Source organism: Arachis ipaensis, chromosome B5, assembly GCF_059453495.1.
Source record: "Arachis ipaensis isolate K30076 ecotype BB chromosome B5, ASM5945349v1, whole genome shotgun sequence".
Taxonomy (NCBI): Eukaryota; Viridiplantae; Streptophyta; class Magnoliopsida; order Fabales; family Fabaceae; genus Arachis; species Arachis ipaensis.
Window position 1 is genome coordinate 86,478,476 of NC_142440.1, and position 20,625 is coordinate 86,499,100.

The window sequence follows — 20,625 nt, forward strand, 5'->3', positions numbered from 1 at the left end:
TGCTCATGCTCTCCCTCTTATTTGTCCTCTTTGTGTCCACTTGTGTTTTCTTGTATCCGTGCCAGTCTGGCTTTTTCCCAATCCTCAAGTGCCTTCCTTACTGATTCATGACTCTTTTCTACCCTCTTTCTTTCTTCTCGTGCTAATTCATCCTTCACTTCTTCATATCTTGTGATTTCCAGATGCAGTATAGGCAGTTGTCCAACTAAATATCCGAGCCTGGCTTGAGTGTTCACATGATGTCCAGTCTCGTTCATGTAAACTCCTTCTGAGAACGCCCTGTATTCATCGAAGAGTTCTGCCTGTTCTAATTGTTTCCGATGCATTTCATGTATGTGTGCACCTTGATGTGCTTGGATGTTGATTAGCTTTTGGATGGCTTCTTGTTGTTGATCCTGCCTTTGTTCCAACCTGTGGAAGGATTCACCCCATTGTTTCCCTTGTTCCAGTTGCTACTCCATCATTTGCTTTTGCCACTCCCCCTGTTGATTCATCCATCTAGAGAGTGATTCTTCTTGACGGTCCATCAACTGTAGTTGAAGCTCTTTCTGTGCCCCTTGATTTTCCAAGTATTGTCTAGATAAGTCATCAATAGTTTCCTGTAGTTGGTGCATGTCCAAAGGGGCTTTCTCCTCTAGGTTTTATCCTTCTACCACTTGATGGGCTGGCCTCTTTCTTGGCTTTCGTTGAGGTAGGGGAGATGCAACAGCATGCATCCGTCGAACAGTAATTGGGATGCCCACTTTTATCCACCCGGGGTTCTCATCCTCGAACACCACCCCAGTCCTGTCACACAGACGGAAAATAGTGCTGGGGTAGCCTAACCTTCCTCCAGAATCGCTTTTCTCAGCCATCTTCCTAATGCCTTGGGCTATGAGTTCATGAACCTTGATCTCTCCCTCCTTAAGTATACATTGCACCATTGTTGCTCTCTTAAGATTCACCTCTGAGTTATTCCCGGCGGGGAGGATGGATCTCCTTACAATTTCGAACCACCCCTTTGCTTCAGGAGTGAGGTCCCCTCTCTTGATGAACTTGGGCTTCCCCTGAGGATCTCGTACCCAATCAGCTCCTTGCATGCAAATATCTTGCACTATTTGGTTACAATTGGGACTACTATCTATTCTGGAGTGATAGCTTTCTTCTGCAAATGGTATGGTTCGTAGTTTTAATGCCCTCATGATGCTCATGGGACTAAAATCCATGGTCACCCCTCTTACAAAGCTTGTATAGGACTCATCTACCTTATCATACCTGACTGCATTTGCGTAAAACTCTCTTACAAGAGTTGCGTTTACTTTTGTGACCGGATCAGTGAGGAGCTCCCATCCTCTCTTTTCCACATTCTCTGTGATTTCAGGGCACTCCATTTTTCTGACTTGAAAGCCTAGCTCGTATATGATCTCCTTATCAGCCATCCACCCATATTGAAATGCATGGTGAAAGGTTCTAAACTTCTTTTAATCAAAAGGGCGCTGCTCCATAGGCTCCTTCCCCTTTCTTCTTTTAGAGCTTGATGATGCCATAAGTGATTTTTGAGATGGGAAGGTGTTGAGAATTATTGGTTAATGATGGACTTCGGCCGATTAAGATGGGGTGTAGTTAAGGGAGTGGGTGAGAGTGCTTTTGATGGGGTAAAAGGAGTTGGGTGCCGAAAATGGGAAGTACAGAGAATGGGATTAGAATGTGAAGGGGGTACGGAATAAGAACCACTTATATAGGGAGGTGGTGAGTGAATGAAAGGTGTGGATTGATGGAGTGGGTGTATGATGAGCGGATGGGGTTTAGCATGGGATGAGCACAAGGATCATCAACTTTATGATGGGGTTGGTTCGATTTCCAAGCGTGTCATTATTTCAATGTTGCATGGCAACATTTCCCAATGCATTCCCCTTGAAGACACGTGTATAGTCCTCTTCTTTTGAAGTGGCCGAACCCTTCCTCCTTCAATTGTCCCATCAATTCTCCTACAAAAGGAATGTGATTAATGAATTTGTGGATAGCGGCAGCAAAATTAAAAAAATGGGATAACTACTTTTTAAAGTTTTTTTTTAACTAACTAAATGCCATTCATGAATGCAAACCAACTGACTATTTGATTGTCCATGTATGCAACATTGGTGACACCAAACTTAGTTTGTGGCCATGTGGTGTACAAAGTTTTGTTCAAGGCTCTAAGAGTGACATGATATGAATTGCATTTATGCTCTCTTAGTATGCCTTGAACACCAAACTTGTTCTTCACTATGTGCTGCATAAAAAGATTCATTCAAGTATGTGTCAAAGTTGATTTGGAATTTATGAACCTTGCATTATTAACTACTTTAAAAGCATATAAAACATGAGTTGCCTCCCATGAAGCGCTTCTTTAGCGTCACTAGCTTGACGTTTTGACTTTGTCAGGGTGGTTGGTAATGCTTCAAATCTTCCCCCTCGCAGTAAATCTATCTCCATTGGCTTCATCAAGAATCTCCACATGTTCTAAGGAGAGAATTCTGTTGATGGTGAAAACTTTAGGTAGCTGAGATGGGATGGTGGGGAGATGAGGTGGGATAATTGGGAAATAAGCTGAGATCACTTTATCCCCTGGAGAGAAATTCTCTGTGGGGATCTTCTTGTTCCTCCATCTCCTTGGTGCCTTCTTCTTTGTTTCTTTTGATGTTGCCATGCTCTTTGTGGCCTCTTTTTCCCATGAAATTTTATTGCTGGTCTCATATGACTCTGGTGGTTTAGGTTCATCCTGGTTTTCCTTTAGCTGTGACAACTACTGACTGTCTTGCTCATCAACCAAAGGGATTCCCACGTGTACAGCTTGTGTTTCAATACTTGTTTCTTCCACCAGTGCCTTGTCCTGCTCTCCTCTTGGTTCCTTGTTTTCCTGATCTGCTTCTTATGAGGGTTTGAAGACATTGAATGCGAGTTGTTCATCATGTATCCTCAGTATTAGCTCTCCTCGCTCCACATCTATGAGCGCTCTGGCTGTAGCTAGGAATGGTCTTCCCAATATGATTGGGTGAAGGTGACTCTCTTCCATTTCCAATATGACAAAGTCTGTGGGAAGGAAGTAATTCCCAACCTTCACCAACACATTTTCAACCACTCCTACTGCTTGTTTTTGAGTTTTGTCAGCCAGCCTGATGACTACATCTGTGGGCATTAGCTCATTGATCTGCAGCTTCTTCATGAGAGATAGAGGCATTAAATTAATGCTTGCTCTTAGATCACAGAGTCCCTTATCAATCAGTGTGTCTCCTATGGCACAGGGAATGTGAAAACTCCCTGGTTCCTTCCATTTTGTAGGCAACTCTGGTTGTATAAGAGCACTGCACTCCTTATTCATCACTATTGTTTGCCCTCCCTTGAGTGAGCTTTTCCTGGTCAGCAGCTCCTTCATGTACTTAATGTATGAGGGCATTTGTTGGAGAGCCTTGATGAATGGTATGTTCAGATGAAGGGATGCAAACATGTCGAGGAATTTTGAGCATATTCTCTTTTTTACACCACCCTTGAGTCTTTGTGGAAAGGGTGCATAGAAGTTCAGAATCTCCTTCTGTGTAGTTTTGGTTTCTTGGTGACCCTCTTCTTGTTTCTCTGCTGAGGTATCTCCAGGTTGTTCCAATGGTTTGTTCAGCTCTTCCTCAATCCCCTTATCACTTATAGTAACCATCTTGCAATCTTCCCATCTTACTTTCTTTGCTTCACCTCTCGGGTTTTTCTCTGTGTCACTTGGGAAGCTATCAGTAGGTTTCAGAATCTTCTCAGAGATGTATCCCACTTGAAACTCCAGCCTCTTGATGGTGTCTCCCTGGTTCTTAATATTGGCTCGCACCTCCTCCTTGAACACCTTATTATCTTGAATTTCCTTACATATACCCTCAAGTAGGGTCTCAATCCTTGAGAGTCTATCTTCGGATGATGGTGAGTTAAGGTTGGAGGGATGAGTAGGGCCATTTTGGCTTTGGTATGGGTGTTGAGATATGTTGTTAGATGGGTGCTGATATGATCTCTGTGTGGAATGTTGGTGAGCTGTACTGTTGTTGGGGTTGTGACGTCTCTGATCTTGGCCTTGATCTTGTTGATTTTCCCACCCAAAGTTTGGGTGGTTCCTCCAACCAGGATTATAAGTTTTGGAGTATGGATCATGAGTCTGCCAAGGTGAATTTCCAATGTAGTTGGCGTGTTCGTGATCACCCTCTGTCTCTGCATTCACTCCTTCTTGAGCTGCTGATGAGGTGGTGATTGCTGCTACTTGGTTCCTCTCCATCTTCTTGGTAAGGTCAGCCAACTGCTTGGTAATCATCTTATTTTGAGCCAGCAATGCATCCACGTTGTTTAGCTCCATCACTCCTCTAGTGTTGCCTCTTTTAGAAGCATAGAAGTAGTCATTCTCAGCTACAGTCTCAATGACATCTATGGCTTCTTCGATGGTCTTCTTCTTGTTCAGAGATCCCCCAGATGAGTGGTCTACTTCCTTCTTTGATTCGTAAGAAAGAACTTCATAGAAAATGTGTAACTACACCCATTCATTGAACATATCTGGTGGGCACCTTCTTGTCAAGTCCTTAAACCTCTCCCATGCTTCATATAGAGTTTTACCATCTTATTGCCTGAAGGTTTGTACCTCAGCTCTCAACCTGTTGATCTTTTGAGGAGGATAGAATCTCGCCAAGAATTTGTTCACCACATCCTCCCAGGTTTTTAAACTCTCCTTCGGGAAGGATTCCAGCCATTTAGATGCTTTGTCCTTGAGTGAGAAGAGGAACAAAAACAATCTATAGGTGTCGGGATGAACACCATTAGACTTCACAATATCACATATCCTTAGGAATGTGGTTAGATGTTGATTGGGGTCTTCTTGGACACTTCCTCCGAATGAACAGTTGTTCTGAACAAGGGTGATGAGCTGTGGCTTTAGTTCAAAGTTATTGGCATGTATGGTTTGCTTTTGGATGCTACTTCTACAGTTTCCTGGGTTTGGATTTATGTAAGATCCTAGAACTCTTCTCTCTTGCTCAGCATGATGCACTGGACCTTCTCTGCCATGGTTGTGAGCTTCTTCTTCATGATGATTCTCCATATTCTCATCCATGCCTAGTTCAAAGTACTCTTCCTCTTTCTCAGCACAAACAACTCTATTTCCTCTTGCTTCCCTCCTTAATCTAAGGAAGGTCCTCTCAGGTTCAGAATTAAAAGAGGTTGAAGCCCCACTTCTTCTACCTGTCATACAACCAACAAGGCCAAAGCAAAAGGGAGATAGAGAGTATTCTTGTTAAAAATACTGTTAGTGTGAGTGATGCAGTTTATTAAACAGTTAGTGGGTTAGTGAATCGAATTGTAACAAATAAGAGAACACCACAAACGGGTAGGGGTAAAGGGAAGAAAATAACTGAAACTGAAAGTAAATCAATCAAACAGAAATTAAATCAAACAAAAGAAAAATGCTCAATCTAGTTATCCACCGATTTAATCATTGTTGATACAAAATCAATCCCCGGCAACAGCGCCATAAACTTGATGCACGGAAACTTGTCTCTCAACAATTTTCCCTCGGCAAGTATACCAAATTGTCGTCAAGTAAAAAATTACAATAGAGTGAGGTCAAATCCCACAGGGATTGATTGGTCAAGCAACTTTAATCAGAAGAATGTTCTAGTTGAGCTAAGCAGAATTTGATTTGAGAATTACAGGAAATTAAATTGTGGAAAAGTAAATGGCAGAAAATGTAATTGCTGGAAATAAAGAACTGAATATAAATGACGGAAAGTAAATTGCAGAATCTTAAATGGGGAATGGGAAGGATGAACATAAAAGTAAAAGGCAGAAAGTAAAGAGAATGGGTAAGATCAGAAATGGGGAGTTCATTGGGCTCAGGAGATGTTGTATTCTCCGGATCAAGTTCATTTTCATCTCTTCCTCAATCAATGCATTCATTGATCTCCTTGGCAATCTTAAGTGATTGAATTCTAATTCCTTGGTAATTCAATCTCTCAATTCTTGATCAATAGCCAATTCCTTGGTCTAATTGCTCATAAGAAGAGATGAAGTATGGTCACTGATTATACCACATGTATTTCCAAATCAAAGCATTGGGAGAATTATATGTCACTATATCCGTCCAAACCCCAATTTGGTCCAACATGAGAAAGCATTTCTAGCAGGATCTCTTCATTCCTCTTCCAAGGTTTCGAAGAGATCCAAGTATGAATAGCTTCTTTTCCAAGACAACTACCCAATTGGATGAAGATTGAAAGCTTTCTAGTAAAATCAAGAGAAAAAAAAGAAGAAGAATAATGAAAACTATTATTGATCCATCAAATTACAACAGAGCTCCCTAACCCAATGAAAAGGGTTTAGTTGTTCATAGCTCTGGGAATGGAAAGCAAACATGGAAAATACATTCTAAAAGTAAAACTAGAAGTTGTAGAGAAAGTAAAATTATACAGAGAGTAGTTCTCCCAATGCCAAAAGCTCCCTTACTAGTTCAAAACTACTCATATATATACTACTCTTATTATCTTCTAGTTGGCTCTTTAAGTCTTGGATATGGGCCCTTGGATCTTTAGTTGAAGCAGTTGCAGTCTTCAGTGGGCTCAGCTTAGCTTGCAGAGAAAGTGTGAGTTAGGCATGGACATTAGTTAGGACCTTAGTGGTATTAACGTTAAGTGAAAATGTGGGTTCGAGGACGTTAGTGACGATCACCTTTTTCACTAATGTTCCTAACCCAAGATGGTCCACGTTAACTTCAACGTTAGTGGCACTAACGTGACCACTAACGTTGCCTCTTGGTCCTTCACAAACGTTATTGGCATTCACCTTTTCCAATAACGTTTGCTTGTTGCCCTTCCTCCCTACGTTAGAGTCCACGTTAGTGTAGCTAACGTGACCCTTAACGTGGGCATGCCTCAGCTTCGAGAGCGTTAGTGACACTTACCTTTGTCACTAACGCTGCAAACGCCCCTTCTCACATTAGTGCCTCACGTTAATTGTGTTAACGTGGCCACTAACGTGGTGGTGATTGCCATCTCCAACGTTAGTGACAAAGGTGAGTGTCACTAACGTTGGCTCATCATTTCTTTCCTCCACGTTAGCTTCCACGTTAATGTAATTAACGTGGAAACTAACGTGGCTAATAGTGGCTTGGTCCAATGTTAGTGACAAAGGTGAGTGTCACTAACGTTGGCACTTCTTTGTTCCTTCCACGTTAGAGTTCACGTTAATGTAATTAACGTGACTCTTAACATGGCTAAGTGTGCCCCTTTTTCCAACGTTAGTGGTATTCACTTTTACCACTAACGTTGGAGCTTTAATTCTCCTCCACGTTAATATAGTTAACGTGGCAACTAACGTGGGCTATGATTGCTTTCGAAAGCATTATTGGTGATCACTTTTCTCATTAACGTTGTGGTGCACGAATTGTGAATCACACTTTTCACAACTAGTACCACTAACCAGCAAGTGCACTGGGTCGTCCAAGTAATACCTTACGTGAGTAAGGTCGAATCCCACGGAGATTGTTGGTTTGAAGCAAGCTATGGTTATCTTATTATTCTTAGTCAGGATGCCAACAACAGTGTTTTTCAAGTTCAATTGTAAAAAGTGAGAGGGCATAAATATAAATACTTATTGTGCAATGATGGAGAATATGTTGGAGTTTTGGAGATGCTTTGTCTTCTGAATCTCTGCTTTCCCCCTATCTTCTTCTTCACGCACGCACGTCCCTTTTATGGCAAGCTGTGTGTAGGTGGATCACCGTTGTCAATGGCTACCATCCTTCCTCTCAGAGAAAATGGTCCAGGTGCGCTGTCACCGCACGGCTAATCATCTGTAGGTTCTCGATCATACCGGAATAGGATTTACTACCCTTTTGCGTCTGTCACTACACCCAGTACTCGCGAGTTTGAAGCTCATCACAGTCATCCAATCCCAGAATCCTACTCGGAATACCACATACAAGGTTTAGACTTTCTGGATTCTCAAGGATGCTGCCAATGGATTCTAGTTAATACCACGGAGATTCTGATTAAGGAATCTAAGAGATACTCATTCAATCTAATGTAGAACGGAAGTGGTCGTCAGGCACATGTTCATAGGTTGAGAATGGTGATGAGTGTCACGGATCATCACATTCATCATAATGAAGCACGAATGAACATCTTAGATAGGAACAAGCATGTTTGAATAGAAAACAGAAGTAATTGCATTAATTCATCGAAACACAGCAGAGCTCCTCACCCCCAACAATGGAGTTTAGAGACTCATGCCATCAAAGAGTACAAAGTTCAGATCTAAAAATGTCATCAGCTCAAAATTAAGTCTCTAAAAGTTGTTTAAATACTAAACTAGTAACCTAGGTTTACAGAAAATGAGTAAACTATGATAGATAGTGCAGAAATCTACTTCTGGGGCCCACTTGGTGTGTGCTGGGGCTGAGACTAAAGCTTCTCACGTGCCTGGGCTATTTTGGGCGTTCAACGCCAGGCTGTAACCTGTTTCTGGCGTTGAACTCCAACTTGTAATGTGTTTCTGGCGCTGGACGCCAGACTGCAACATGGAACTGGCGTTGAACGCCAGTTTACGTCATCTATCCTTGAGCAAAGTATGGACTATTATATATTGCTGGAAAGCCCTGGATGTCTACTTTCCAACGCAATTCGAAGCGCGTCAATTGGACTCCTGTAGCTCCAGAAATTCCATTCCGAGTGCAGAGAGGTCTGGATCCAACAACATGAGCAGTCCTTTTTCAGCCTGAATTAGATTTTTGCTCAGCTCCCTAAATTTCAGCCAGAAAATACCTAAAATTATAGAAAAACACACAAACTCATAGTAAAGTCCAGAAATATGAATTTTGCCTAGAAACTAATGAAAATAAACAAAAAAATAACTAAAGCATACTAAAACTATATGAAATTAACCCCAAAAAGCGTATAAAATATCCGCTCATCACAACACCAAACTTAAACTGTTGCTTGTCCCCAAGCAACTAGATAAATAAAATAGAATATAGATAAGTCAAGAAGCAATAATATCTCAGAATTTTTGAGTGAAGCTCAAATTCTAATTAGATGAGCGGGACTAGTAGCTTTTTGCTTCCGAACAGTTTTGGCATCTCACTTTATCCATTGAAGCTCAGAGTGATTGGCATCTATAGGAACTTAGAATTCAGATAGTGTTATTGATCCTCCTATTTCAGTGTGATGATTCTTGAACGCAGCTACTTTATGAGTCTTGGCCGTGGCCCTAAGCACTTTGTTTTCCAGTATTACCACTGGATACATACATGCCACAGACACATAATTGGGTGAACATTTTCAGATTGTCACTCAGCTTTGCTAAAGTCCCCAATTAGAGGTGTCCAGAGTTCTTAAGCACACTCTTCTTTTTGCTTTGGACCTTCACTTTAACCGCTCAGTCTCAAGTTTTCACTTGACACCTTCACGCCACAAGCACATGGTTAGGGACAGCTTGGTTTAGCCGCTTAGACCAGGATTTGGTTTCCTCAGACCCTCCTATCCGCTGATGCTCAAAGCCTTGGATCCTTTTTGTTACCCTTGCCTTTTGGTTTTAAGGGCTATTGGCTTTTTTGCTCTTGCCTTTTGGTTTTAAGAGCTTTGGCTTTTTCTGCTTGCTTTTTCTTTTTCTTTCTCTATTATTTTTTTTTTCGCCATTTTTTTTTCTTGCAAGCTTTTGTATTCACTGCTTTTTCTTGCTTCAAGAATCATTTTTATGATTTTTCAGATGATCAATAACATATCTCATGTTCATCATTCTTTCAAGATCCAACATATTTAACAGTCTTAAACATCAAATTCAAAAGACATATGCACTGTTCAAGCATTCATTCAGAAGACAGAAAGCATTGCCCCCACATGTAAATAATTAGAATTTTTCTTATTAAAAACTCAAAAAATATTGCCTCTTATTCTAAAGAAATTCTTCTATTTTATTCATGTTTAATGATGATGAGAAAAATAAATTATAGCTTAATTGGAGAAAAAAATTAAAAATATAGATACTAATTACTACTATATGACTCCTAAGGTAAAACCCAAATAAAAATAGTTATCACAGGGTTAAGGTTAAGATCAGAACTCAACAACCTTGAAGTTGGGAAGTGGATGCCTCTTTAGTCTGTGGAGTGCTTGGCCCTTCAAGAGATAATTTCTGACGCTTTAATTCCTTCAATTCACGCCCTTGCACTTCTTGTTCTCTGAGCAGTTTGCAGAGCATGCTGTTTTGATTTTGCTGTTCTTCCTTCATTTGGTCCATAGTTTCTTACAACTTAGTAACAGATGCTTCAAGATGTTCCCAGTATTCAAATTGAGGGAGTTCTAGTAGGAATTCTTCCGCCCTCCTCTTGATGGGGTCATCCTGCACTTGTTGTTTTTCCATTGTGATTTTAGCTTGTTGGCAAGTATGTAGAATTCAGAGGGGATCAGTTGATGAACTTCTACTTCTTTTCCCAACATAATGCAATGGATCATCACTGCTCTTCTAATATTGACTTCAGAACGGTTGCTGGTGGGCAATATAGAATGCCCAATGAAGTCCAGCCATCCTCTGGCGACTTGTTTGAGATCTTCTCTGTTGAGTTGATTTGGGGCACCCTTCGTGCTGGTGGTCCACCTGGCTCCAGGGATGCATATATCCTCTAGAATCTTATCCAGGCCCTTGTTTGCTCTCATCATTCTCCTATTGAAGGAGTCTGGGTCATCTTTTAGCTGAGGTAGCTTAAAGATCTCCCTGATTTTGTCAGGGTGGATGTGAACAATCTTTCCTCTGACCACAGTCCTATAGTCATAGAGGGAAGTTCCATATATTCTTTGCCTGTCTGTTTGCCACAGATTAGCATAGAATTCCTGAACCATATTCCTTCCCACTTTCATTTCAGGATTAGCTAGGACTTCCCAGTTCCTATTTCGAATCTGCTCTTGGATCTCCGGATATTCATCTTCTTCCAGATCGAACTTGACTTCCGGGATCACTGATCTTAGACCCATTATTTTGTAGTAATGGTCTGAATGTTCTTTGGTTAAGAACCTCCCTTGATTCCAAAGTGGTTTTCCTTTAGGAGTGGGTTGTTTTCCTTTAGGAGCCATGATCTTGGTGGGTATGGTTTAATGATCACGGATAAACACACCAAACTTAGAGGTTTGCTTGTTGATGACATGTCACCATGTCATGTTTTTCTATGCTTTTTCATACAAGAAATTTATAATTAGTGCTTAAATATTGCATTCTTTGGTGCTTAAATGGTATATTTCTTTGATCTTTTGATTTGATAAACTTTGTAGGAAATAAAAAGAAAAAGAAGCAAAAAGAGCACAAAATAAGCTAAAAAGAAGAAAAGAGGAATTTTGGGCACACTTTAAAGTTGGAGCACACTTTGGAGGCTTAGGCCACGCTTTTAAAAGCATGGCCCATGACCAAATCAAGGAAGAGAAGTGTGGCCCAAAGGAAGAAAAGCGTGGCTCAAAACAAGGAGCAAGAACACAAAGCTCTTGCCAAGAGCTTAAAAGCTCTTGCCAAGAGCTTTATCAAGAACACATGAAGAAGGAACCAAGAGCCAAGCTCTTGGCAAAGAGCTTTGAAGCTCTTGCCAAAGAGCTTTTTCGGGCTTGCCTCAAGGAAAATGAGCTTGGAGGCAAAAATTTTCGCTAAGTTAAACTTGGGCACTTACAGCATGACCATGCCTCCTTCAAAGGGCCATAACTTGAGCTACAGAAATCCGATTGATGTGCTTCCAGTTGCGTTGGAAAGCTGACATTCAGAGCTTTCCAACGATGTATGGAAATCCATATTTGGCATGAAATTGAGGCACGGGTGAAAGGCATCTTTAAGGGCCAAAAACAAGCGAAAATGAATCAAAGTGCTTCCACCAGGATTCGAAGAGGGATACCAAGGGAAGACACTAGGCACTACTCTTGTGCCAAGGAAATTTGCTCCACAAAGTGCTCCACCCAAGACTTGAACCAAGGACCTCAAGGACAAGTAAAGCCCTTGCCAAGAGCTTTCAAGCTCTTGCAAAGAGCTTTGTTCTCTTGTCACAAGGAAGGAACGTGCGCACACTTTGGCAAGGAAGGGAACCAAAGCTCTTGGCCAAAGCTCTTGCCAAGAGCCGAGCTTTCCCCTGGGAGGTGGACCATGGGCCAAAATTTAACCAAAATTCCAATTAAATTCAATTCTTCACCAAATTGAATTGAGGCCAACCAAACCCATCTCTCTTCAAATCCAAAGCAAGCAAAGCCCACATCATCACTCAAAGGCACAAGAACAAGCTAGAATTAGGATTTTCATTTAATTTGTTTTTCATTTCAATTTCATTTTATTTTGTAAAAAGCCTATATAAAGGCATCACTCTCATTTTCAAAAGGAGAGCTCCATTAGAGAGAGGAGGAGGCTGGCTCCACTGAGGAGCATTAGAATTTGAGAGCTCTCTCTTAGTTTTCATTTCTGTTTTAAATTTTGGATCAAGAATTGAAGGAATTCTGTTTCACTTGATCTGAAATCTCTTTGTTCCTCTTCTGCATAAAATCTGAGTTTCCTTTATTGCTTTCATCTTCTTTTTCTTCTGCAATATTATTTTCTTGTTGGATCAAGGAAGGATTTGAGATCTAGACTTGTTTTCTAGTCTCTTCCACTCATGAGATCTTCAACCTTCTTTTAAATTGCTGCAAATTAAGCATAGTCTTTCTGTTTTCATTCTTCAAGCAGTTTTACTTTCTGTTGCATTGCTTCCAATTTACATTTCCTGCAATTTACAACTCTTGCAATTGCTCTAAGTTCTTATTCACTGAAATTTTGCTTCTCTGTTTACATTGCTTCCAGCACCCAGCCCTTTACATTTTATGCAATTTACATTTCTTGTCATTTAAGATTCTTGCAATTTACATTTCTTGCTCTTTAAGTTTCAATGCAATTTATTTTCTACAACTTCAATTTCTCTTGTCATTTACTTTCTGTTGCTTCAATTGTCACTCGAATCACTCAATGTTAGCTTGACTAAACTAATCACCCACTAAAGTTGCTTGATCCATCAATCCTCGTGGGATCAACCTCACTCTAAGTGAGTTTTACTACTTGATACGACCCGGTACACTTGCCGGTTAGTTTTAGGTGTTTTGGAAAATTCGTTTTTCCACAAAAATACCGTCATGTTTTTGGCGCCGTTGCCGGGGATTGATTTAGATCAACAATGATTAAGTGGGTGAGAAGTCTAGATCAAGCATTTTCTTTATTTTTGTTTTCTATTTTAGATTGAAACCAAGGTGTTTGAGTTTTTGCCTCACTAAGAAATTCTCATCTCTGATATGAGTAATTTCAATTTTCCTTGGTGTTGTGTGTTCCAAAATTCAAATGGAGTTTAACTCATCTTATGATCAAACAAATTTTATGGGATATTACCCACCACCACCAATCTCTAATGGTGGCTGGGAATATCACCAAGAAAATACAAAGTCTGAGCACTCCAATCCATGGAGATTTATTTCAGAAACACAAGATGAGCAAGAGAATCATATAGGATATCTTCCTCCACCACAAAATGATGCAAGCTGCTATTCTAATGGTGGCTGGGAGGAGCAAAACCAGAAAACATTTGAGAGCCCATATTCCACTTATCAAGAGCCATCTTCACTTGAACGTGCCTTCAATTCACTTATACAAAATTGTCCAACCTCACCTTCCAGTTTTTCATCTGAAAATTCTTCATCACTTGACTATGCCTCAACACAAAAACCATCCCAAGACTCACAACCAACACAAACTTCCACGAGCCAAAGATTCTCAATGTTTGAGTCCAGGTTCAACAGACTTGTGGAGAAATAACAAAAATTCTGGAGAGAACTAGAAATCATTTCTCAGGAGACGGATGAGCAATTGGAGGACACGGAGAAACACTTAGAACTACGAATCAAGGAAAATGAAGACCAATTGATGGATGTGAAGGATAAAGTGGAAGAGCAAGATGAGGAGGCTACTGCATCAAGTGAACTTTCTATGAAGAATGAGGTGGTTGAAAATGAAACTGCACTTGAGGTGATAGAGGAACATGAAACTTCCCTCCCAAAGGAATTAATGGGAAATCATGAAGAAGAAATGGAGGAAGATACTCAAAAGAATTCACACTCAAGTGAAGTAGAGAAGTGCACAGAGGAAGAGCTCAGGAAATCACCAATACAAGAGGCTCTTGATGAAAAGAAGACTCCAACAATCACACAACCACCAAGACTTGGATTCAAGGAAGTGAAGGCAATTAACAAAAGCACCAAGAAGAGGATTGTGACCAAGCTACCAAGGACAACATTCAAGAGGAGGTCAACCACAAGCAATCCAACCCCTGGACCAATGGCAAGCAAGCTCAATCAAGCCATGTATAAAAGAAAGCTTGCTGAGAGGAAACCAAGACAGGGGGCAATAGCTGAATCTTCTCCTCCCTTGAAGTCATTCCTCTTAACAAACTCGAAGAAGAGGAAGAAAGTGAACAACATGTCAACCGTAGGTATAATTTCTCTTCTCTGCTTTGTTTTCGTTCTTTGTTTTGTTTAAATTCAATAAATTGGCATATGGTTACATTCTAAGTTTGGTGTTGCCTTGCAACAAATTGTTTTCAATCTTTTTGGATGATTGCATCAAATTAAAAAATGAAAGTGACACACCAAGATTCTAAGTTTGGTGTGCCACTTATTTTCTATGCAATTTATTCAAGCAACACTACTTGTCTGCATAATCATAATGCCTCAGCAGTTTTATTTTTCTCTTTTAATTTGACACTTTTTCATTAGTCATTTTTCTGTTTTTTTAAATGCTTTCATTTTAGTTTGCTTATTTACTGTGTTTGTTAATACATTACCAAGAGAGCTTTATACATGACAGATTCTTGGCTTGGTGATTGTACTTAACAAATAACAGTTTTACTTACTTAGTTTTAATTCAAATAAATTGACATGTGGTTGCATTCTAAGTTTGGTGTTGCTATGAAACAAAATTGGTTCTAATCCTTACAAGATACTTGCATCAATTCCAAGTGAAAGTGTCACAATAAGTTTGGTGTGCCACTTATTCTTTATGCAAAGTATTATGCTCACCTTCTTAAGTGTGCAATCACAATGTCTCTGTCTCTTGTGCCTTGATTATTATCTTTAATTTTGCTTGCTTAGAACACATGTACTACTAACTTTTCATTATGTAAGACATTCATGATCCATCTTAGCCCCATAGCCATTGTTCTAATTGTTGCTTGAGGATGAAAAAGTATTCTGAGTTTGGCAAGGGAAGGAGGAAGAATAGAGGAAAAAGGACAACAATAATGAAGATGAACTACAAGGTTGTAGAGTTCCTTTTCTCCTCATTTGTTTCCAGCACTTAAAATGCATGATTGTCTTTATATTCTCTGTGTGCATGTGTGGTATGAATAAGCATAGCTTGAATACTGATTTGTAACATATTGCCATGCCATTATGACTACCAACTTGAGTTTTGTAAAGCTTAAAGCAGTAAAGTATCATGATCATAAACAAACAAGGAATTAAAGAAGAGTTTAGCATGTGCATATAAGTTTTGGAAAGCTAGTATGATTAATTGTTGCTTAATTGCATTGGATTTTATTTAATTGAAGTTTTTATCTAGTACATTTTGTGAAATCTTTTGAAAATCATAAAAACCTTGAAGAAGCAAATACAAATTAAGGCAAAAAAAAAAAAAAGAAAAAGGGAAAGAATGAGAAAGCTGAAGGCTCTGAGTACCAATGGCAATTTATTTGATAAGTACTTGTGGTGTTTATGTATCAAGCCAAATGCTTGAAAATAAAACACTTAGAAGTTAAGGCTACGCTCAAGTGCAAAAGCACTCCCTCAAAGCTCAAGGTTCTGAGCATCAATGATTAGAGAGTCAAGAAAAGAAAAGAAAAATAAGCTTAATGTAGTCCTCTAAATCAAATGCTTGTGGTGCTTATGTATCAAGTGGTAATACTTGAAAACAAAGCATTTAGAATCGTAGCTTTGTTATCAACTCATGGGGCAAAGCACCCAAAAGGAGAAGCTAATAAGAAAATCAAAAGCTTGTTTCAAGGAAGAAAATATAAGAGAAAGATTTCATAAAATGAGCTAGATAGAAGCATCAATCATTTACATCTCTTTTGTGATTGTAGCATGCTTAGCAAACTAGCCTACCATGAACATTGAGTTGCTATTCTTCTTACCTTGGATTGTTAATCTTAATTGCATGATTCTTTTCTTGCTTGGGGACAAGCAAGGTTTAAGTTTGGTATTGTGATGACATGTCACCATGTCATATATTTCTATGCTTTTTCATACAAGAAATTTATAATTAGTGCTTAAATATTGCATTCTTTGGTGCTTAAATGGTATATTTCTTTGATCTTTTGATTTGATAAACTTTGTAGGAAATAAGAAGAAAAAGAAGCAAAAAGAGCACAAAATAAGCTAAAAAGAAGAAAAGAGGAATTTTGGGCACACTTTAAAGTTGGAGCACACTTTGGAGGCTTAGGCCACGCTTTTAAAAGCATGGCCCATGACCAAATCAAGGAAGAGAAGTGTGGCCCAAAGGAAGAAAAGCGTGGCTCAAAACAAGGAGCAAGAACACAAAGCTCTTGCCAAGACCTTAAAAGCTCTTGCCAAGAGCTTTATCAAGAACACATGAAGAAGGAACTAAGAGCCAAGCTCTTGGCAAAGAGCTTTTTCGGGCTTGCCTCAAGGAAAATGAGCTTGGAGGCAAAAATTTTCGCTAAGTTAAACTTGGGCACTTACAGCATGACCATGCCTCCTTCAAAGGGCCATAACTTGAGCTACAGAAGTTCGATTGATGTGCTTCTAGTTGCGTTCGAAAGCTGACATTTAGAGCTTTCCAACGATGTATGGCAATCCATATTTGGCATGAAATTGAGGCACGGGTGAAAGGCATATTTAAGGGCCAAAAACAAGCGAAAATGAATCAAAGTGCTTCCACCAGGATTCGAAGAGGGATACCAAGGGAAGACACTAGGCGCTACTCTTGTGGCAAGGAAATTTGCTCCACAAAGTGCTCCACCCAAGACTTGAACCAAGGACCTCAAGGACAAGTAAAGCCCTTGCCAAGAGCTTTCAAGCTCTTGCAAAGAGCTTTGTTCTCTTGTCACAAGGAAGGAACGTGCGCACACTTTGGCAAGGAAGGGAACCAAAGCTCTTGGCCAAAGCTCTTGCCAGGAGCCGAGCTTTCCCCTGGGAGGTGGACCATGGGCCAAAATTCAACCAAAATTCCAATTAAATTCAATTCTTCACCAGATTGAATTGAGGCCAACCAAACCCATCTCTCTTCAAATCCAAAGCAAGCAAAGCCCACATCATCACTCAAAGGCACAAGAACAAGCTAGAATTAGGATTTTCATTTAATTTGTTTTTCATTTCAATTTCATTTTATTTTGTAAAAAGCCTATAGAAAGGCATCACTCTCATTTTCAAAAGGAGAGCTCCATTAGAGAGAGGAGGAGGCTGGCTCCACTGAGGAGCATTAGAATTTGAGAGCTCTCTCTTAGTTTTCATTTCTGTTTTAAATTTTGGATCAAGAATTGAAGGAATTCTGTTTCACTTGATCTGAAATCTCTTTGTTCCTCTTCTGCATAAAATCCGAGTTTTCTTTATTGCTTTCATCTTCTTTTTCTTCTGCAATATTGTTTTCTTGTTGGATCAAGGAAGGATTTGAGATCTAGACTTGTTTTCTAGTCTCTTCCACTCCTGAGATCTTCAACCTTCTTTTAAATTGCTGCAAATTAAGCATAGTCTTTCTGTTTTCATTCTTCAAGCAGTTTTACTTTTTGTTGCATTGCTTCTAATTTACATTTCCTGCAATTTACAACTCTTGCAATTGCTCTAAGTTCTTATTCACTGAAATTTTGCTTCTCTGTTTACATTGCTTCCAGCACCCAGCCCTTTACATTTTATGCAATTTACATTTCTTGTTATTTAAGATTCTTGCAATTTACATTTCTTGCTCTTTAAGTTTCAATGCAATTTATTTTCTGCAACTTCAATTTCTCTTGTCATTTACTTTCTGTTGCTTCAATTGTCACTCCAATCACTCAATGTTAGCTTGACTAAACTAATCACCCACTAAAGTTGCTTGATCCATCAATCCTTGTGGGATCGACCTCACTCTAAGTGAGTTTTACTACTTGATACGACCCGGTACACTTGCCGGTTAGTTTTTGGTGGTTTGGAAAATTATTTTTTCCACAAAAATACCATCACTTGTTGATGAGCGGATAATTTATACGCTTTTTGGCATTGTTTTTGGTATATTTTTAGTAGAATCTAGTTACTTTTAGGGATGTTTTTAATAGATTTATGTTAAATTCACATTTCTGGACTTTACTATGAGTTTGTGTGTGTTTTCTGTGATTTCAGGTATTTTCTGACTGAAATTGAGGGACTTGAGCAAAAATCAGATTCAGAGGTTGAAGAAGGACTGCTGATGCTGTTGGATTCTGACCTCCCTGCACTCAAAGTGGATTTTCTGGAGCTACAGAACTTAAAATGGCGCGCTTCCAATTGCGTTGAAATGTAGACATCCAGGGCTTTCCAGCAATATATAATAGTCCATACTTTGGCCAAGAATAGATGACGTAAACTGGCGTTCAACGCCAGCTCTCTGCCCAAATCTGGTGTCCAGCGCCAGAAAAGGATCCAAAACCAGAGTTGAACGCCAGAAATGGATCAAAACCTGGCGTTCAACTCCACAAATGGCCTCTGCACGTGGAAAGTTAAGGCTCGGCCCAAGCACACACCAAGCGGGCCCCAGAAGTGGATTTATGCATCAATTACTTACTCATGTAAACCCTAGTAGCTAGTTTATTATAAATAGGACCTCTTACTATTGTATTTGACATCTTTGGATTACCTTATGATCCTTTGATCACGTTTTAGGGGGCTGGCCATCTCGGCCATGCCTGGACCTTCACTTATGTATTTTTAACGGTAGAGTTTCTACACTCCATAGATTAAGGTGTGGAGCTCTGCTGTTCCTCAAAGATTAATGCAAGTACTACTGTTTTCTATTCAATTCATCTTATTTCACTTCTAAGATATCCATTCGCACCCAAGAACGTGATGAAGGTGATGATTATGTGTGACGCTCATCACCATCTCCCCTATGAACACGTGCCTGACAAACACTTCCGTTCTACATGAAATAAGCTAGAATGAATATCTCTTAGATCTCTTAACCGGAATCTTCGTGGCGTAAGCTAGAATGATGGTGGCATTCAAGAGAATCCGGAAAGTCTAAACCTTATCTGTGGTATTCCGAGTAGGATTCAATGATTGAATGACTGTGACGAGCTCCTAACTCGCAATTGCAGGGCGTTAGTGACAGACGCAAAAGGATAGTAAATCCTATTCCAGCATGATCGAGAACCGACAGATGAATAGCCGTGCCGTGACAGGGTGCGTGAGCATATTATTCACTGAGAGGATAAGATGAAGCCATTGGCAAGGGTGATGCCTCCAGACGATTAGCCATGCCGTGACAGGTCATTGGATCATTTTCCCGAGAGATGACCGAAAGTAGCCATTGACAGTGTTGATGTATCACATAAAGCCAGCCATGGAAAGGAGTGAGACTGATTGGATGAAGATAGCAGGAAAGCAGAGGTTCAGAGGAACGAAAAGCATCTCCATTCGCTTATCTGAAATTCCTACCAATGATTTACATAAGTATCTCTATCCCTATTTTATTATATAATATTCGAAAACACCATTATCACTTTATATCTGCCTGACTGAGATTTACAAGGTGACCATAGCTTGCTTCATACCAACAATCTCTGTGGGATTCGACCCTTACTCACGTAAGGTATTACTTGGACGACCCAGTGCACTTGCTGGTTAGTTGTATCGAAGTTGTGACAAATTATGAATGTGACATCACAATTTCGTGCACCAAGTTTTTGGCGCCGTTGCCGGGGATTGTTCGTGTTTGGACAACTAACGGTTCATCTTGTTGCTCAGATTAGGTAATTTTCTTTTTATTTTATTTTCAAAAATTTTTCAAAAAAATATTTCTAAAATTTTCTCATCTATTTTCGAAAAAAAAAAATAAATAAAAATGTTTTCAAAAATAAATTATTCTATGGCTTCAGAATTTTTAAGAATGAATTCTAGTGTTTCATGAAATATGTTGAATCATATCTGGCTGTAAAGCCATACCCAAACTACTTTGGGATTGGTATTCAACTAATCACTCCCGCCCATGTAATTATATGTTGCATCCTGGCTGGCTAGTGAGCCATGTCTAATTCCTGGACTGAAGCTTTAGACTAACATGGCAAGATTCCTGGAATTCATATTAAAAATTTTGGAATCCTTATTTTTTTCTTTTTTCATATAATTTTCGAAAAATATAACATAAAAATCCAAAAAAATTAGAAAATCATAAAAATCAAAAATATTTTGTGTTTCTTGTTTGAGTCTTGAGTCACATTATAAGTTTGGTGTCACTTGCATATGCACCTTGCATTTTTTTCGAAAATATCATGCATTCATAGTGTTCTTCATGATCTTCAAGTTGTTCTTGGTAAGTCTTCTTGTTTGATCTTGATGATTTTTTGTTTTGTGTCTTTTCATGTTTATCATATGC

General features: G+C 39.5%; 1 non-coding gene across 1 annotated transcript; it reads left to right on the plus strand.

Moving 5' to 3' along the window:
• Positions 1-4,529: 4,529 nt before the first annotated feature.
• On the plus strand, positions 4,530-4,636 carry LOC148564853 (small nucleolar RNA R71). Its single transcript, XR_015884025.1, has one exon. It is a non-coding gene; the product is annotated as a small nucleolar RNA R71 (small nucleolar RNA).
• Positions 4,637-20,625: the final 15,989 nt, after the last annotated feature.